This window comes from Gossypium raimondii, chromosome 4 (assembly GCF_025698545.1).
Source record: "Gossypium raimondii isolate GPD5lz chromosome 4, ASM2569854v1, whole genome shotgun sequence".
In the NCBI taxonomy this organism is placed as follows: domain Eukaryota; kingdom Viridiplantae; phylum Streptophyta; class Magnoliopsida; order Malvales; family Malvaceae; genus Gossypium; species Gossypium raimondii.
Genome location: NC_068568.1, coordinates 26,034,025 through 26,056,206, shown reverse-complemented (window position 1 = coordinate 26,056,206; position 22,182 = coordinate 26,034,025).

The window sequence follows — 22,182 nt, the reverse complement described above, 5'->3', positions numbered from 1 at the left end:
TAAAACCATAAATTTTCCCAAAATTTTTGAAATTTATACAAGCCAAAATTTCCCGAAATTATGTCTTTTACTTGACTTATTGAACTTGAATGAAAGGTTGAATAACTTGATTTCGACTACCATTTTATTTTTTATGCTTTATTTATCTCTTCACGTAATATTATATTATCAATGTGAAATTCATAATATGGAAAAAATTCCATGTGTTGAATTTTCATTGATTGATTTAGCATTTACTATGGGTGTTGACTCTACGTAACAGCTCGTTTTCGGTAAAAATCAGAGCAGTGGTTTTGGGACCACAAATTCAACTAGTAAATATTTATTTTATTATTATTTGAAAGTCTACTGTATGTTAGTAGTGTCATATAAAAATTTTGTTAAGAAATTTTTTCATTCACATGTTCAATTTGGTGAAAAGAATAAAATCGTAAAAGGTGCAAAAGTGGAGTTCTAGTAGCTAAAGGTATCAAATAGCTATGAAACTTTAAATTTAAAGGACTTAAATGGTAATTAGACCATTCATATAGTTAGTAGACATTCATGGATTGGTTTTATTGAAACTATTAAAGTTTTTAAAGCTTATTTTGGTAATTAGGTAATTAAGGTTAAAATTAATAAAACAAATTCTATTTTTTTTTCATTCATCTTCTTCCCCCATCGATTTTGAAGACTAAGAACACTATTTTAGGGTTCAAAGCATTCGACCAACTCTCTAGCTCGCATGTAAGTGAAATTTTACCCTTTTTAATGATTTTTATGTTTTCAAAATCGTTGTAGCTTAATCTAGCTAGCTCAGGGACTAATTTGCAAAACTGTTAAAATTTTATGGTTTTGCTATGAATTTTCTTACATGGTTTATGAAGTTTGATGCAAGATTATGAGTCATTATTGTTAAATAAACTACTTTTGCAAAGTGATTTTTTGATGAAATTATCATTTAGGGACTTATTTGTAAAAGTAGTAGAATACCATCATAAATTTGTGAAATGATGATTTGTTTGGGTTCATATGAGTCCCTAGGTAAATCATCTAGCATAAAATATAGATGAATTTGCATAAATGTTAATTTACGAGCTTAAGGACTAAATTGTAAAGAAGTTAAAATATTAGAGGCAAAACATAATTTTGCAAAAGCATACATTTTGGACTAAATTGATTAGTATGCGCATTAAATGAACTAAATTTTCTTATTTAGATCAAGATAAACCTCATACGGATCTAGATCGAGGAAAAGCTAAAGCATTGGATTAGTGATCTCGTTCTTTCGTCTTTGTAATCGAGGTAAGTTTATATGTTTAAATAACGTTTAATGTTATTTTGATGTATAGGATATTATGCCATTTATTATGTTATGAAATGATTGAAACCCAACGACGTATCAACGATTATCGAGCCCCATTTGAACCTTAGGAATATATAGGATACAAATGACATGGCATTAGGGTTACCATGTTTCGGGTGCTATTCCTAATGCCCTACCGATGGCTGAGTTCCAGCATTTGTTGCGGATACTCTCCAGGTTGTGTGAGCGGCATCATGTAGCTACATCCTGACCGTCAACTTGTGTGAGCAAACCCATTTATGGCTCGTGTGAGCAATGATGTAATGGAAAAGGAAAGGACTGGTTTCGACCATGTGTTTAGCACACTTTGTGTGAGCTTCCTGCGTATTCGATATTATTCTAAGTGGTTCAACGAGCATGAAAATGGAAGGAACGGTAAGTGTTCCTATGACTATGTTATGAACTTATGAAAAGGTATAAATTTATAATAATCAAAGTATGTATAACTATACTTATGGAAAACATGAATTAAGTCGTACAAACTTCATGAAATCTATCTTACCATGTGTTGTTGATGATGCTTAGGCTTCTGCAAAGCTTATGTTGGATTGATTCATGTTTAATTTATAAGGTTTTGCATTGAAATGGTAAGCTATGTTCATGACTTACAAACTTACCAAATATTATGTCTTATAGATTATAGGAAGCTCGGTCGGTTTGGAAGCTCGTCAGAGACCTATCACACTATCCAATGATTATCGGTAGATTATGATGTTTTGGTCAAGGTTATAATGGCATGTATAGGTGGACTTGTTTCTAATGTCTAGTTGATGTTTATGGCATGTAAATGTTGCTTTGAATTTGTGGTACTTATGGTACTTTGAAGCATTGATAGTTGGTGTTGATATGGCTAAGTTGATGTATGTTTTGAATGACTAATTTGGTATGTAATGATGTAGTTTGGAATGTGGTCAATTGTGATATGTTTTGGTATGGAAATAAATAGACATATATGGTTGACATATGGCCAAATAGGCATATGTTTAGATATGTTTGATGGATTGTGATTGAGGTGTCTATATGGCATATTGGTTGTATGGTTTAATGATCTTGTGAATTGGTCATTTTTATGCATGTTTTGGGTTGGTTTTGATGCATTGGTCTTATGTGTAAATGTGTTTAGGTTCATGCTTTGAATGGATGAAAGAAATGACTTGATTTTGGCCAATTTCTTTTCCACACGGCCTAAGACACGACCCTGTGTCTCAGCCATGTGTGACACACGGCCACGCAACACGATCGTGTGTCTCCTATAGGTTTTAAAGGTTGCAAGTCAGGTAGTTACATGGCCTAGCACACGGCCTGACACACTGGCATGTGGCTTCGCCGTGTGGCCTAAGTTAGAGAGCTCAACGGGCACGGAATCGAGCTGGGACATAGTTGTGTGTCCCTATTTTGAATGTTACACAGCCTAAGTCATGGGCGTGTGTCTCAGTTGTATGAGTCATATGGCCGTGTGACCCCTACAGTTTGAATTTTTCTAACTTTCTAACCATTTTTTCAAATACTTCTGATTTAGTCACGAATCGTTTCTAAAGCGTTTCTAAAGCGTCAAAGGCTCAAATAAGGGATGATATGTATGTATATGATTGAGTTATGCTATAATTACGTTAATTTTTGGAAATGTATGTTTTACATTTCATTTTTATGGTAATGCTCCATAATCTTATTCCGACGACGGATACAGGATAGGGGTTGTTATATTTAGTGGTGTTAGTGATGTTAGAGCTACGATTTACTCGATTCTCGAATTGAATGTAGCGTGTGTGAGTATAGAAATACATGCCATTATATAACCTGTGATAGTGTGATAACTCCTGACTCGATTTAAATTATGCTTTCATATAGATAATGTCATCCAACCTAGCCGATTTCGATAAAGTTGAAAGTAACGTGCAAGCCTCCGTTCATGGAGCAGCGTCGAGTGGCAGTAAGCTCGTATCTGAGGGTCGAGGAAAAGAGGCTAAAGAAGCCTTCTTCTAGATTATGAATGAGTGGTTTATCGAGTTCGTACGAACGAACCTGATGGCTCAACGACCTCATCCCCCACCTATTCCCCAACAGGTCCCTGTAGTTCCTCAGGGTTTGGAACCAATATGATTGAGTAAGCCTCATGTCTATAAAATCCGTAAATATGGGGCTGAAGAGTTTAGAGCTACGTCTGAAGATGATGCACAGAGACCCGAGTTCTAGTTAGAAAACACGATCAGGGTTTTCGATGAGTTATCATGTACACCAACAGAGTGTGTGAAATGTGTTGTTTCCTTATTGAAAGACTCAACCTATCAGTAGTGGAACACCTTGATTTTAGTTGTACCGAGAAAGCGAGTACATTGGGAATTCCTTCAAACCAAATTTCGAAAGAAGTATGTGAGTCAGAGGGTCCTTGATAAGAAACGTAAAGAGTTTCTCAAGCTTAAACAGGGCCAGATTTCAGTATCTGAGTACAAGAGGGAATTTGTTCGATTTAGAAATTATGCTCGAGAATGTATACCGACTGAGATTGCTATGTGTAAACGGTTTGAAAATAGGTTAAATGAAGATATTAAGTTGTTAGTCAGGATTCTAGAATTGAAAGAATTTGTTGTTCTAGTCAATCGAGCACACAAAGCTGAAGAATTGAGTAAAGCTAAAAGAAAAGTTGATTATGAGGCTCGTGATTCGGGTAAGAGATTGACGGGGAAATCATATCAATCACCATTGAAGAAATCAAAAGAATATCATAATCGTTTGTCAGCTTTAGTAGGTTACTCTGGTAGAGATCGAGGAAAACAACAAGCAGCTTCAAAACCTCAAGCTACGTCTGTAGCGAGTGTAGACAGTGTGAAGAGTAACAAACTTGAATGTCAACAATGTGGACATCGATACTTTGGTGAGTGCAAGATGAAAGACAGGGCATGCTTTAATATGGCTCGTATGAACATTTTATCTGAGATTGCCTAGAGAGGTCCGAAAAAGAAAAGGCTTAGACTGTTCAACCGAGCAATGCAGCTGCGAGAGGTAGACCGCCAAGGAACATTGGAAATGCGGGAAATAACCGTAGTGAGACAAAAGACTCTACTATAAGGTCTAAGGCACGAGCACCAGCTCGAGCTTCCGTAATCCGTGCTACAGAGGAAGCGTCAGCGCCAGATGTTATCATTGGTACATTTTTTATCTTTGATACTGATGTTACTACTTTGATTGACCCAGGGTCAACACATTCATATGTATGCACGACTTTAGTGTCAAGTAACAAATTGCCTTTCGATTCTACTGAGTTTGTGGTTAAAGTAACGGACCCCCTAGGTCAGTATGTGTTAGTTGATAAAGTTTGTAAAAACTGTTCTTTGATGATTCAAGGTTGTAACTTTCCAGCTAATTTGATGTTATTGCCCTTTGATGAGTTTGACATGATTTTGGGTATGAATTGGTTAACTCTGCATGATGCCGTTGTGAACTATAGATGAAAGATTATTATGTTAAAGTGTCAGAATGGTGAAAAGCTTCAGGTTGAATCAAATAGACTGGATAGTATGTCTAATGTTATTACAGCTATGTCAGCATAGAAATATGTTAGAAAAGGTTGTGACACGTATCTTGCTTACATATTTGATTATAGAGTTTCTGAGTTGAAGCTAGAATCGGTTCCAGTGATATGTGAATATTAAGATGTGTTTCAAAAGGAGTTACCCGGGTTACCACAGACCAGAGAGGTTGAGTTTGCTATTGAGTTCGTGCCTGGAACATCTCCGATGTCGATAGCTCCTTACAAAATGGCACCTATAGAGTTGAAAGTATAGTTGTAAGAGTTGAAAAATAGGGGTTTTGCATGACCCAATTTCTCTCCTTGGGGTGCTCCAGTATTATTCGTTAAGAAAAAGGACAGATCCATGTGATTATGTATTAACTATCGACAACTCAACAAAGTTACGATCAAGAATAAGTATCCATTATCGAGTATTGACGATCTATTTGATCAGTTGAAAGGTGAAACAGTGTTCTCAACGATTGATCTTCATTCTGGTTATTATCAATTACGAGTTAAAGACTCAGATATCTCGAAAACTGAGTTTAGGACCAGATACGGACATTATGAATTTCTTGTGATGCCGTTTAGTTTGACTAATGCACCTACAATATTTATGGATTTGATGAACATAATTTTTAATACTTATTTAGACAGATACATAGTGGTATTCATTGATGATATTTTAATCTACTTACAAGATGAGACTAAACATGCCGAGCATTTGAGGATTGTTTTGCAAACTTTACGCGAAAAGCAATTGTTCTCTAATTTTAGCAAATGTGAGTTCTAGCTTTGAGAAGTCAGATTTTTGGGACGTGTTGTATCAGCCGGTGGCATTAGATTTGATCCGAGCAAAATTTGAACTGTGGTAGATTGGAAGCCTCCGAGAAACGTTGTAACACCCCTTACCCGAGACCGTTGCTGGAGTCGAGCATGAGGCATTACTTGACTTAACTTAAAAGTTCGGGGCATAAAAATTTACTTTTAAAAGTTATTTCACTGTTCATAATAAGGCTGTCCACCTGCACAGTAGTCACTAAATCAATTATAAATCAAGATACGAAACTCAAAATTTAGATCCATAAATTTTCCCTTAAACTAGACTCATATATCTTTTTACCATAAAATTTTTAGAATTTTTGGTTCAGCCAATTAGTACATTTTATTAGTTAAAGTCTCCCATATTTCACCGATCGACTGTCCTAACCTCTCGTCACTAAAATTCAATTATCTCATTGTACAAACTTCATATGGTGTTCTCACTTGTTTCTATAGAAAATAGACTCAATAATAAATCTATAAATATAAATTAAAACTCATAAATATTTTTTTACAATTTTTAATGATTTTCTAAATTCAGAAGAGGGGATTCCAAAAACCACTTTGACCTTGTCTAAATAAAATGAAAATATCTTAGATTACATAATTTATTTGTCTACAATGTTATTTTTATATAAAAATAGACTCAATAAGCTTTAATTTCATATCTCATCCACCCTCTAATTCATTTTCTAATATCCTTGGTGATTTTTCAAAATCACGTCACTATTGCTGTCTCAAAACTGATTCACTATCAATTTTTACTTTTTCATGATTTCTATGCATAATTTATCACCTAGACATTTATAACAACAAACACCTTCATACTTAGCCGTTTTAATAACTATTCATCATCAAATATTTACATATCATCTTTTGGTCATATCTTAAGAATATACAATCTAAATGACCAAGTCCTTATACATGCCATAGCTCAAAACATTTATCGTCTTAAAATACCGAGATGACGTCTACCACACTGAGCACATTCTGGTCTAGATGGTCGAGTACTACCCACACTTGCAACTGTAGTAGTCTGAGCTCTTGAACCCACAAATCCTCTACCTCTGTTTCAGCTAGGATACTCGGCTAAAAAATTCATTCTAGTAGAAAACTCTCTAGGCGTCTTGGATGTAGACTGAAATGATTTGCTCATCTACCTTTTCTTCGTGTCTAGAACATCAATCTTAACTTTGCCCTCTCTTTTTTAACAACTCCTCTACTTTACAGGCTCTTTCAACTAGAACAACTAACTCTTTTATCTCTAGAACACCAATTGACAATCGGATATCATCATTAAGTCCATCCTTAAATCTTTTGCACATAATAGTTTCTGTAGATACACACTCTCGAGCATACTTGCTGAGTCTGACAAATTCACATTCATACTCAATCACAGTCATCTTACCTTGTTTTAACTCAAGGAAATCTTTTCTTTTCTGGTCGATAAACCTCTGACTGATATACTTTTTACAGAACTCCTCCTGAAAGAAATCCCAAGTAACTCTCTCACTCGGTACAACTGATACAAGTGTCTTCCACCAATGATAGGCTGAATCTCTATGAAGTGAGACAACACACTTCATGCATTCTTCAGGTGTACAAGATAATTCGTCAAAAACTCTGATAGTATTCTCGAGCCAAAATTCTGCTTTCTCTGCATCATCGTCTTTAGTAGCCCGAAATTCTTCAGCCCCTTGTTTTCTGATCTTATCAACTGGTGGCATTTCTCTTATAACTGTACCTGTACATGTAGTTGGGGGAGCTACAAGGGGAATCTGAAAATCATGAGGGGATGGAGATCTAACAGCCGGATTCGTACGAACAAACTCAGCAAATGATTCATTCATAACATGGAAGAAGGCTTCTCGAGCCCCTCCTCCCTGACGAACTGTAACGGGCATTTCACTAACATTAACATCTGATGGCACCATCCCTTCTGCGGGAGCAGACACATTACTCTCTACTTCATCTGTACCAACTCGTTCGGGATCCATAACTATAAAAGAAAACATTTCAAAATCGTCAGGAGTCGTCACACTATCAAAATATATAAGTATGGCATGTATAGCTAGACTCTTATTCATACTGAATATTCCAAGAACTGACTAAACCTACTCTGATACCAATAAAATGTAACACCCTTTACCTGATACCGTTGTCGGATTCGAGCATGAGGCATTACTTGACTTAACTTAAAAGTTCGGGGCATAAAAATTTACTTTTAAAAGTTATTTCACTGTTCAAAATAAGGCGTTCCACCTGCACAGCAGTCACTAAATCAATTATAACTCGAGCTACGAAACTCAAAATTTAGATTTGTAAATTTTTTTGTGAAACTAGACTCATATATATTATTACCATAAATTTTTTAGAATTTTTAGTTCAGCCAATTAGTACAGTTTATTAGTTAAAATCTTCTCTATTTCACTGTTCGACTGTCCTAACCTCTCATCACTAAAATTCAATTATCTCATTGTACAGACTTCATATGGTGTTCTCACTTGTTTCTACAGAAAATTTACTCAATAAGGAATCTAGAAATATAAATTAAAACTCATAAATATTTTTGTACAATTTTTAATGATTTTCCAAAGTCAAAACAGGGGATTCCAAAAACAACTTTGACCTTGTCTAACTAAAATGAAAATATCTTAGAATACATAATTCCTTTGTCTACACATTATTTTTATATGAAAATAGACTCAATAAGCTTTAATTCTATATCTCATCCACCCTCTAATTCATTTTCTACAATCCTTGGTGATTTTTCAAAATCACGTTACTACTGCTGTCTCAAAACTGATTCACTACCAATTTTTACTTTTTCATGATTTCTATGCATAATTTATCACCTAGACATTTATAACAACAAGCACCTTCATACTTAGCCATTTTAATAACTATTCATCATCAAATATTTACATATCATCTTTTGGTCATATCTTAAGAATATACAATCGAAATGACCAAGTCCCTATACATGCCATAGCTCAAAACATTTATCGTCTTAAAATACCGAGTTGTGGTGGTTGATAGTGTGAACGCTCTCCGACGTCTTCAAGATCTCGACTATGCTTGATAATACTATATGAAAGAAAAATAAATAAAAGAAATAAGCATAAACCTTAGTAAGTTTACAAGTAAATAAATAACAACATTGATCATAAACAATTATATTCATAAATTTTTATTAAGCATTAAGATCTTTACTTTCTTCTTTACTTACTCTCTTACTCGTTTACTTTCTTTCTTGCTTAACTTACTCCTTCGTTGCTGAAATTTCTTTTCTCAACTGATAACTGAGATACTCTTAATCTTATTAACTCACCTGAACTTGTCTATTAGGCTTTTACCTGAACTTTCATGTAACATCGTCTATTTATTAGCTCGTTGAATCACTTGGAATACTAAGGATACTCGGTCTCCTGTTTGAATATAACATGCCAAAGCTATGTCCCAGACATAGTCTTACATGGGATGTTTCTTGTACTGTAAATGTCATATCTCAGATATGGTCTTACATGAGATTTCTCATATAGGTGCCCATGCCATGTCCTAGACATGGTCTTACGGGGGACCTCTCATCTTGGTGCCAACGCCATGTCCCAGACATGGTCTTACATGGGACCTCTCATCTCGGTGCCAACGCCATGTCTCATCTCGGTGCCAACGCCATGTCCCAGACATAGTCTTACATGAGCCCTTTCATAATCTCAATGATGTCAATGCCATGTCCCAGACATGGTCTTACATGGGATCTTTTTACCCAAATGTCTTGACATTTGTATCCAATACATTCCTCATGTTTCAACAGGGCCTTTTAACATTGATTCTCTATCATCTCATACTTGAGTTAACATTAGATATTTTCATGAAATAATAATTGCTGAAAAATAACAGCATTAATAATAATTATCAAAATATTGTATTTATTTACCGTAAACTTACCTCGGTACAAAATATGATCAAATCTAGCACTTTAGTCCTCAACCATTTTCTTTCCCCGGTCTAACTCTGAATTTTGTTCTTCTTGATCTATAATAGAAAATTTAGCTTATTTAATAATCACATTCATCAAAACAGTCCTTAACTCGAACTTTGACAAAATTATGTTTTTGCCCTTAAACTTTTGCATATTTACACTTTTGTCCCAAAGCTCAGAAATTAAACTTCATCCCTTATTCTTATGTTTTATGACATGCCGAACATTTTTCCCTTCTATAGCAACATCAAATTCCCACTCTAACACTTACTTATGAACATTAGGTAGTTTTACCAATTATGTCGTTTTACTCGTTTTCACTTAAAATCACTTAGCAAAAGTTGTTTAACATAATTTCAAGCTTCATATTCTACCATAAAACATCAAAATAAACACATTTCACATATGGGTATTTTTCCAAATATGAACCCTAGGTTAAATTATTGCTAGAATAAGCTAAATCAAGTTACCGGGACTCCAAAAGCGTAAAGATCATTAAAAATGGGGCTAGAACAGACTTACAATCGAGCTTGGAAGCTTGAAAAACCCTATCCATTGTTTCCCATTGTGAAATTCGGCCATAGGGTTGAAGATGGACAAAAATTGGCTTTTAATTTTGTTTTTAATTCATTTTAATAACTAAATGACCAAAATGCCCTTAATGAAAAACTTTCGAAAAATGCCTAACCATGTCCATTTTTGTCTACCAACTTAACCAATGGTCTAATTACCATATAAGGACCTCCAATTTAAAATTTCATAACAATTGGACACCTCTAACATGTAGAACTCAACTTTTGCACGTTTTATAATTTAGTCCTTTTGACTAAATTGAGTGCCCAAACGTCAAAATTTTCGTACGAAATTTTCATGAAATCATTTTGTGAAACTGTAGACCATAAAAATATAATAAAATATTTGTTTCCTCATCAGATTTGTGGTCCCGAAACCACTGTTCCGACTAGGCCTAAAATCAAGATGTTACAAACGTGTCTAAGGTTAGAAGTATTTTGGGTTTAGCTGAATATTATAGAAGATTATTCAAGGGATTATCAATGATTGCTACCCTATTGATGAGACTATTATAAAAATATTTTAAGTTTGAGTGGTCTGAGAAATGTCAGCAAAGCTTCAATCAATTAAAAGCATTGTTAACTGAGGCACCAGTGTTAGTTTAGCTAGAGTCGAGTAAACAATTCATGATTTATAGTGATGCATCGTTAAATGGTTTGGGCTATGTTCTGATGCAAGAGGGCAAAGTGATAGCGTATGCTTCTAAATAGTTGAAATTGCACTAAGAGAAGTATCCAACGCACGATTTAGAACTTGCAGCGATTGTGTTTGCTCTGAAAATTACGCCATTTGTACGGAGAAAAATGTCATATCTTCATGGATCATAAAAGTCTGAAGTACTTAATGTCACAAAAAGATTTGAATTTGAGACAGCACAGATGACTCAAGTTATTAAAATACTATGATTTGATCATTAATTATCATTCAGGAAAGGCTAATGTTGTTGCTGATGCTTTGAGGAGAAAATCTCTGCTTGCTTTGCGAGCTTTGAACACGCGGTTGACGTTAATTGATGATGGTTCTATTTTAGCTGAGTTGAAAGTCATACCGATGTTTTTGCAACAAATTTGCGAAGCTCAAAAATGCGATGATGTGTTGATAGCTAAACGAAAATGGATTGAGACAACTCCTGATTGAGACTTTCAGATTGGGTCCGATGATAGTTTGTATTTTAAAGGCAAAATTTGTGTTCTGAGAAATTCTAATTTCATTCAGAAAATTTTACAGGAAGCTCATAATAGTAGCTTGTCTGTACATCCTGGTAGTAATAAAATGTATGGTGATTTGAAACAAATGTACTAGTGGCTAGGTATGAATTATGAGATCTCAGAGTTTGTATCGAGATGCTTAGTTTGTTAGCAAGTTAAAGTTGAACATCAAGTACATTTTAGTTTGCTACAGCTAGTGATGATTCCAGAGTGGAAATGAGAATGTTTCATGATGGATTTCATATTGGGATTGCCTCTATCTCCGAGAAAGAAATATGTTGTTTGGGTCATTGTTGATCTCTTGAAGAAATCCACGTATTTTATTCCAGTACGTATAGATTATTCACTTGAAAGATTAGCAAAGTTATATGTTGTTGAAATTGTCAAATTGCACAAGGTACCAGTTTCTATTATTTTTTATAGGGATCCGTAGTTTACATCTCGATTCTGGAGCAAGTTACATGAGGCTCTAGGTACTCGTTTGCATTTTAGTACCACGTTTCATCCAATGACTGATGGTCAGTCCGAGCGAGTGATTCAGATACTCGAGGATATGCTTCAATGCTGTGTTTTAGAGTTCAAAGATAACTGGGAGAGATTCCTAGCGTTAGTTGAATTTGTATACAACAACAATAACCAATCGAGCATAAAGATGGCACCTTACGAAGCTTTGTATGGTGGAAAGTGTAGAACTCCATTGTATTGGACTGAGCTCAGTGAGAAAAAGCTTCACAAGGTTTATTTGATATGAGAAATCGAAGAAAAGGTTAAAGTAATTCGAGAAGTTTGAAAGCAGCTTCAGATTGACAGAAATCTTATCGGATTTAAAAAGAAAAGATATTGAAGTTCAAGTCGGTGACAAAGTGTTTTTGGAAGTATCGCCATAGAAGAAAGTTCTTCGATTCGGTCATAAAGGAAAGATAAGTTCGCGGTTTATTGGGTCGTATAAGATTATTGAAAGGATCTGGCCGGTAGCATACAAATTAGCTTTGCTGTCAGAATTAGAAAAGATCCATAATGTTTTTCACATGTCAATGTTACGGCGGTATCGATTAGATCCATTACATGTGATTTCACTTGTTGACGTTGAGATTCAGCCATATATGACGTACAGTAAAGAACCGATCAAAATTTTAGCTCGAGAGGTTAAAGAATTGAGGAATAAAAGCATAGCTTTAGTGAAAGTACTTTGGCAATGACACGGTATAGAAAAAGCTACCTAGGAACCAGAAGAAGCTATGAAAGTGCAATACCCGAACCTCATTTCTGGTAAGATTTCTAGGGACAAAAATTCTTTTATGGGGGCGAGAGTTGTAACAGCCTGTTTTTGATAAATATCAGAACAGTGGTTTCGGGACCACAAATCTGACTTGTAAATATTTATTTTATTATTATTTTAATGTCTACGGTATGTTAGAAGTGTTGTATAAAAATTTTTCAGAAATGTTTTCGTTTTTAAAGGTTTCGGGACATTCATGGATTGGTTTTATTAAAACTATTAAATTTTTTAAAGGTTATTTTGGTAATTAGGTAATTAAGTTTAAAATTAATAAAACAAATTCTATTTTTTTTCATTCATCTTCTTCCCCCATCGATTTTGAAGACTAAGAACACCATTTTAGGGTTCAAAGCATTCGACCAACTCTCTAGCTCACATTTAAGTGAAATTTGTCTTCTTTTTAATTATTTTTATGTTTTCAAAATCGTTGTAGCTTAATCTAGCTATCCTAGGGACTAATTTGAAAAAATGTTAAAGGTTTAGGGTTTTGCTATGAATTTTCTTGCATGATTTATGAAGTTTGATGCAAGATTATGAGTCATTATTATTAAATAAACAACTTTTGTAAAGTGATTTTTAATGAAATTATCATTTAGGGACTTATTTGTAAAAGTACTAAAACACCATCATAAATTTATGAAATGATGATTTGTATGGGTTGATATGAGTCCCTAGGTAAATCAGCTAGCAAGAAATACGGATAAATTTGCATAAATGTTAATTTATGAGCTTAAGGACTAAATTGTAAAGAAGTTAAAATATTAGAGGCAAAAACATAATTTTGCAAAAGTATGAATTTTGGACTAAATTGATTAATATGATTATTAAATGAACTGAATTTTCTTATTTAGATCAAGATAAACCTCGTACAGATCTATATTGAGGTAAAGCTAAAGCCTCGGATTAGTGATGCGTCTTTGTAATCGAGGTAAGTTTTTATGTTTAAATAACGTTTAATGTTATTTTGATGTATATGTTATTTTGCTATTTATTATGTTATGAAATGATGGAAATCCAACAACGTATCGATGATTATTGAGCCCATTTTGAACCTTAAGAATATATAGTATACAAATGACATGTCATTAGGGTTACCATGTTTCGGGTACTGGTCCTGAATGCCCTACTGATGGCTGAGTTTTGATATTTGTTGCGGATACTCATCAACTTGTTTGAGTGGCATCGTGTAGCTACATTCTGACCGCCAACTTGTGCGAGCAGACCCATTTATGGCTCGAGTGAGCAATGATGTAAAGGAAAAGGAAAGGAATGGTTTCGACCATATGTTTAGCACAATTTGTGTGAGCTTCCCGCGTATCCGATATTATTCTAAGTGGTTCAAGGGGCATGAAAAGGGAAGAAACGGTAAGTGTTCCTATGACTATGTTATGAACTTATGAAAAGGTATAAATTTATAATAATCAAAGTATGTATAACTATACTTATGGAAAGTATGAATTAAGGTGTGCAAAGTTCATGAAATCTATCTTACCATGTGATGATTTTTTTAAGTTATGTATTAAAGCACTAACTTGTGTTGTTGATGATGCTTAAGCTTGTGCCAAGCTCATGTTGTATTGGTTCATGTTTAATTTATAAGGTTTTGCATTGAAATGGTAAGCTATGTTCATGATTTACAAACTTACTAGGCATTATGTGCTTACGTAGTTTTCTTTCCTATGTCTTATAGATTATCAGAAGCTCGATCGGTTCGGAAACTCGTCAGAGACCTATCACACTATCCAGTGATTATATCAGTAGATTTTAATGTTTTGGTCAAGGTTATAATGACGTGTATAGGTGGACTTGTGTCTAATATCTAGTTGATATGTATGGCATGTAAATGTTGCTTTGAATTTGTGGTACTTATGGTACTTTGAAGCCTTGATAGTTGGTGCTGATATGGCTAGGCTGATGTATGTTTTGAATGACCAATTTGGCATGTGATGATGTAGTTTAGAATGTGGTGAATTGTGGTATGTTTTAGTACGAAAATAAGTAGATGTATATGGTTGACATATGGTCAAATAGGCATATGTTTAGATATGTTTCATGGATTGTGATTGAGGTGCCTGTAATATCCCGAAAATTACTACAGTAAGAAAGTAGGTATACTTGATATAGTAAAATAGGGAAATAAAGTGACAAAAAGGAAAATTTTGATTTATGTCAACATTGGGAAGTATATTATGACATATTAATGCAAGAAAGGAGTAATTCGCAAAAGTGAGAAAAGTTTTGTTCCCCAGGAGTAAATATTTAAAATTTGAGGGGTTAAAGTGTAAATATGAAAAAGTTGAAGGATTAATTGTGCAAATATTTTAAGGGTGGAATGATCTAGAAACTAAGGAAAATGGATGAATTAGGACCAAATTGAATAAGTGAAGAATTATGAGGGACTAAATTGTAATTTTACCAAATTGAGTGATGACTCAAGGATGGAATTTTAAAAGATCATTAAAGGCAAAATGGTCAATTAGAATGAGAGAGAAATCTAGAAGGCAATGATGATGTTGGAGATATTTTAGATAAATAAATAAATAAATATTAGTTTATAATATTTGATTTGATTTTTTTAATGATATTTTATTATTTTATTTAGTATATATATATGTGGAAAGAAAGGAAAAAATCCACCATCCCACCATTTTTCCCATGCACCAACGTGAGAAGAAGAGAGAAAGAAAGAAAGTTTTGCTTTCTTTACAATTGGTCCTTTCACCAAATACTCACCATTTTCACTTAGAAATCAAAAGACTTTCCATATCCATCAAGAGAGAAAGATAACAAAGAGACTATGGGGAGCAAAAATATCAAGTTAGATTCAAGAAATAGAAGCTGGAGGAGAGAGAAAATCAAGTTAAAGTTTGAAACTAATAGAACAAGGTAAGAACATCAAGATTTCAATACATTTTTAATTTTGATATTATTGAAAAGCATGGAAATGATGTTATAGTAGAGTTTTCTTATATAAGGTCTTATGTTCTTGATATATTAGTGAAGTAAAATAAGTGAAAGTGATGAGAAATATTATAGAGAAGGGAATAAGGGAGTTATAAACTTAGTAATCAACATCTTGCACTAAAACAGTTTTGGACAGCAGCAGTAGGTTAACTTTTAAAAATCACCATAAATTGTAGAAAAAGAATTAGAGAATGAAAAAATATGGAATTAAAGCTTATTGAGTCTAGTTTCTAATAGAAGAAACGGTGTAAGTAATGGTGTAAATCATGAGATATAATAAATTTTGTGTGACAAGGTCAGAATGATTTCGGTTTCCCCTATTTTGACTTTGGAAAATCATAAAAAATTGGACAAAAATAATTAGTTAATTAAATTTATATTTTTAAATCCTTAATGAGTCTATTTTCAATAGAAACAAACGGCAACATCATCCGAATCCCGTACGAGGAGATAATTAATTTTTAGTGAAGAAGGGTCGAAATTGTAAGACAGCAGAACTGGGATGACTTTAAAGAATAAACAATACTTATTAGCTGAACCAAAAATTTTGAAAATTTTATGGTAAGAAGATATGTGAGTCTAGTTTCAGATAAAATTAACGGATCTCAATTCGGAGTTCTGTAGCTTAAGATATAATTAATTTAGTGATCATGACTTAAGTGAACAGCTTGGTATGAGTAAACAAGTAAATAGTAGTATTATGTATATACCAAGGATGTGGAATGGAGAGGAGGAGGAGGAAAAAATATATGTGAATATTCAGCTAATATGAGATTATTTTAAAATAGCTAATTTGCATGTTCTAAGTTTAGGGACTAAATTGAACAAATGTGAAACTTTAAAGGTAAATTTGTAAAATGTCAAAAAGTGACCAAATTGCATGAAATGAATTGTTTTATTATTTAAATTAATAAATTGAATGAAATATTGATTTAGATCAAGATTGGGTGAAAATTGAGGAAAATAGAAAATTATCAAAATGTCCCTAAATTTTGGTATTTCGCAATTTAGCTTTGTAAGTTCGTATGAACTATATTCAATATAATTTTAATTAAAGTGAATATTATTTGGTGATGAATATTATATAAATATGTGTTTTATTATTGGAATTTAATTATTATTGGTAATATGTATAATTATTAGATTCATTGAAATGATTATTGAAAGCTCGATTTGGTTGAAGGCTTGTTGGAGATATATCACACTATCCATTGATTCTATCGGTAATTTTGGATGATTTGATTCTGGTAATAATGGCATGTATAAGTTAAATTGGCCAACGTTAGCTTATTAATATTTTGATTTTGATTGGTTATAAATATGAATGCTTGATGAAATGAAACGTTTGTAAATTAATTTGTAAGCTCCGGTAATGCTCTATAACCCTATTCTGGCAATGGATACAGGTTAGGGGTGTTACATTTATTGGTATCAGAGCTACGGTTTAGTCGGTTCTCACACCGAACATAGCATATGTGAAGTTTGGAAATGCATGCCATTATATAACCTGTGATAGCGTGATATCTCCCGACCCTGATGAGATTTGTTTTACTTATAGATAGAGATGCTTTTCAACTTAGCTAATTGCGATAATATTGAAAGCAATACTCAAGTATATGAGTAGAAAGTTGATTATGATAAATTGGAACTCATAAAGGTATGAATAAATATTTTATGATACATGTTGATGATGAATATTATGTTATATGTACTATTAAAAGTAAATTATAGTGCTACACGAACTATTGTGCTGATAACTAAATTATAAAATATACAAAAGTAATATATGAAGTATATGATAAGGATTATTAGGGAATTATGGATGAATAGTGAATTTTGAAATATATACATGTGTTAAAGATAGAGAAGATATAAATGCACGAATTATTGGTACAAGAATTAAATTGTAAAGCATGTAAAAGTATTGTGCGAAAAGTATAAAAGTGATATGCATGCATGAAATAATTTGCCCAAGTAGACGAGATTAGAACTATTAGGATATTAAGGGAGTTTAGCGTGCTCTCTGATTATTAGCACATCAGTGCTATCTGATTATTAGCACGTTATTGCTCTCTGATTATTAGCACGTCAGTGCTCTCTTATTACTAGCACGCTCTCTGATTATTAGCACATTAGTGCTCTCTGTTTAGCACATTTGTGCTCTCTGTATAGCACTTTAGTGCTCTCTGTTTAATAGTGCATAATAATGCACCTCTGTATCAGTCCTGTATATCCTAAATGTTCTGTTTCGTCTACTGGGCCTCTGCTAAAAAGGAAAACAATTTTCGTTACAAGATAAAAGATTATCTTTGATTCATGTTTGAAATATTGAATTAAAAAAAGTATAGGTGGATAGTAACAAGAGAACGTACTATTAGGGAAATAAGAAGAGATAAAGTGATGTTAATGTTTGATGATAGAAAAAGGTTTATAAGGAAAAGAGATAGGAAAAAAAAGAGAGGGGGATTCAGAAAACATTTTAAGATCCAATGATGAATGATTATAAAGGAAAATAAGTTACAAAGTTGTGAATGGATAAGCATGTATCTGTAATAAAATAATTTAAAGTTTTGAATAAGTAAATGTTATTTACTTTTGTATGGAGGTTTAAAAGAGTAATCCTTATAGATAAGACTGAAAAGTGTAACATCCTGATTTTGGTCCTAGTCGGAACAGTGGTTTCGGGACCACAAATCCGATGAGGAAAAAATTTTTATTTTACTATATTTTTATGGTCTACAATTTCACAAAATGATTTCGTGAAAATTTCGTTCAAAAATTTCGACGTTCGGGCACTCAATTTAGTCAAAAGGACTAAATTGTAAAAAGTGCAAAAGTTGAGTTCTACATGTTAGAGGTGTCCACTTGTTATGAAATTTTAAATTGGAGGTCCTTATATGGTAATTATACCATTGGTTAAGTTGGTAGACAAAAGTGGACATGGTTAGACATGTTTCCAAAGTTTTTCATTAAGGGCATTTTGGTCATTTAGTTATTAAAATGAATTAAAAACAAAATTAAAAGCCAATTTTTGTCCATCTTCAACCCCATGGCCGAATTTCACAAGGGGAAACCATGGCTAGGGTTTTTCAAGCTTCCAAGCTCGATTGTAAGTCTGTTCTAGCCCCGTTTTTAATGTTCTTTACGTTTTTGGAGTCCCGGTAACTTAATTTAGCTTATTCTAGCAATAATTTAACCTAGGGTTCATAACTTGAAAAATACCCATAGGTGAAATGTGTTTATTTTGATGTTTTATGGTAGAATATGAAGCTTGAAATTATGTTAAACAACTTTTGCTAAGTGATTTTAAGTGAAAACGAGTAAAACGACATAATCGGTAAAAATACCTAATGTTCATAAGTAAGTGTTAGATTGGGAATTTGATGTTGCCATAGAAGGAAAAAAAATGTTCAGCATGTCATAAAACATAAGAATAAGGGATGAAGTTTAATTTCCGAGCTTTGGGACAAAAGTGTAAATATGCAAAAGTTTAAGGGCAAAAATGTAATTTTGTCAAAGTTCGAGTTAAGGACTGTTTTGATGAATGTGAGTATTAAATAAGCTAAATTTTCTATTATAGATCAAGAAGAACAAAATTTGGAGTTAGACCGGGGAAAGAAAATGGTTGAGGACTAAAGTGCTAGATTTGATCATATTTTGTACCGAGGTAAGTTTACGAAAAATAAATGCAATATTTTAATAATTATTATTAATGCTATTATTTTCAGCAATTACGTATTTATTTCATGAAAATATCTAATGTTAACTTAAGTATGAGATGATAGAGAATTAGTGTTAAAAGGCCCCGTTGAAACATGAGGAATGTATTGGATACAAATGTCATGACATTTGGGTAAAGAGATCCCATGTAAGACCATGTCTGGGACATGGCATTGGCATCATTGAGATTATGAGAAGTCCCATGAAGACCATGTCTAGGACATGGCGTTGGCATCGAGATGAGAGATCCCATGTAAGACCATGTCTAGGACATGGTGTTGGCACCAAGATGAGAGGTCCCATGTAAGACCATGTCTGGGACATGGCGTTGGCACCAAGATGAGAGGTCCCCCGTAAGACCATGTCTGGGACATGGCATGGGCACCTATATGAGAACTCTCATGTAAGACCATATCTGGGATATGGCATTGGCAGTACAAGAAACATCCCATGTAAGACTATGTCTGGGACATAGCTTTGGCATGTTATATTTAGACAGGAGACCCGAGTATCCTTAGTATTCCAAGTGATTCAATGGGCTAATAAATAGACGATATACATGAAAGTTCAGGTAAAAGCCTAATAGACAAGTTTAGGTGAGTTAATAAGATTAAGAGTATCTCAGTTATCAGTTGAGAAAAGAAATTTCAGCAACGAATGAGTAAGTTAAGCAAGCAATTAAGTAAACGAGTAAGAGAGTGAGTAAAGAAGAAAGTAAAGATCTTAATGCTTAATAAAAATTTATGAATATAATTGTCTATGATAAATGTTGTTATTTATTTACTTGTAAACTTACTAAGCTTTATGCTTATTTCTTTTATTTCTTTTTCTTTCATATAGTATTATTAAGCATAGTCGGGATCTTGAAGACGTCGGAGAGCGTTCACACTATCAACAACCACAACTCGGTATTTTAAGACGATAAATGTTTTGAGCTATGGCATGTATAGGGACTTGGTCATTTCGGTTGTATATTCTTAAGATATGACCAAAAGATGATATGTAAATATTTGATGATGAATAGTTATTAAAATGGCTAAGTATGAAGGTGTTTGTTGTTATAAATGTCTAGGTGATAAATTATGCATAGAAATCATGAAAAAGTAAAAATTGGTAGTGAATCAGTTTTGAGGCAGCAGTAGTGACGTGAATTTGAAAACTCACCAAGGATAATAGAAAATGAATTAGAGGGTGGATGAGATATAGAATTAAAGCTTATTGAGTCTATTTTCATAGAAAAATAACGGTGTAGACAAAGGAATTATGTATTCTAAGATATTTTCATTTTAGTTAGACAAGGTCAAAGTGGTTTTCGGAATCCCCTGTTCTGACTTTAGAAAATCATTAAAAATTGTACAAAAATATTTATGAGTTTATATTTCTAGATTCCTTATTGAGTTTATTTTCTATAGAAACAAGTGATAACACTATATGAAGTCTGTAAAATGAGATAATTGAATTTTAGTGACGAGAGGTCAGGACAGTCGATCAGTGAAACAGGGGAGACTTTAACTAATAAACTGTACTAATTGGTTGAACCAAAAATTCTAAAAAATTTATGGTAAAAATATATATGAGTCTAGTTTTAGGGAAAATTTACCGATCTAAATTTTGAGTTTCATAGCTCGAGTTATAATTGATTTAGTGACTGCTGCGCAGGTGGACAGCCTTATTATGAAAGTGAAATAACTTTTAAAAGTAAATTTTTATGCCCCGAACTTTTAAGTTAAGTCAAGTAATGCCTCATACTCGACTCCGGCAACGGTCTCGGGTATGGGGTGTTACAAAAAGATACATTAAGAATAAAATGAGTGTTCTTACGGAATCTAAAGTTATGAAATAATAATAAGATTTATGATACGTGTGAGAAGTAAAGAAATTTGTGGGCTACTAACTAATTTGATATAAAGATTTGAAAGATAAATGGAAATTTCAGAATCAAAATTTGAGGGGTAATTAATTGAAAAGTTAAATCAAACGAAATGAATTAGTTGAGCCATGGAGAAGAAACGTGATTGTGGAATATAATTTGAAAATGTGAATTAAATATGAAAATGTGAATAGAAAGCATGAACTAAATGTTCATGAGACAAATAATGGCTCAATGTGATAGTATATGATATTAATTAATGAATGAATTATTATTGAGAATATACTATTGAATTTAATACTCAGTTTGGATTGAACGCGGGATTGAGTACAATCGTTCTATGGCAAAGAATGTATTGACAGATAAGACTATAACAGGGTTATGGCACCTTGAACGTAAGACCATGGTTGGACCATGGCAGTATAGATACATGTGTAAGACTATAGTTGGACTATGGCACAAAAAGAACGATGTACTCATATCCGTAAGCCGTTCTTCGATTCAATAAGAAATGGTAAGAGATTTATGTGATTGAATTGAAAGATTATACATTATTATTGATATTAATCTGAAGGAAGTGTATTTATTGATTATATTGTATTTGACAAGGAAATTATGTATGTTGAGATGAGTAGTAAACTTAAGTGTGACATGTTGAGAAAATAAGTTTATCAAAGTTGAATTTATATGTAATATGTGCAAATAAGCTAACCAGTGATGTTGCTTGATGCTTAGGCAAGTGTCAAATCGTTGGTTGAATGGTAATATGATTATTTATATGATACATTGAATTGATAAGTATATAAGTGAAAATATGTTGGTGCTTATGAAAAGTGGTAAGGTTTAAATTACACAATTTCTTATGAAATGGTTTATCATGTGATCAATTTGGAAAAGACTTTGGTTAA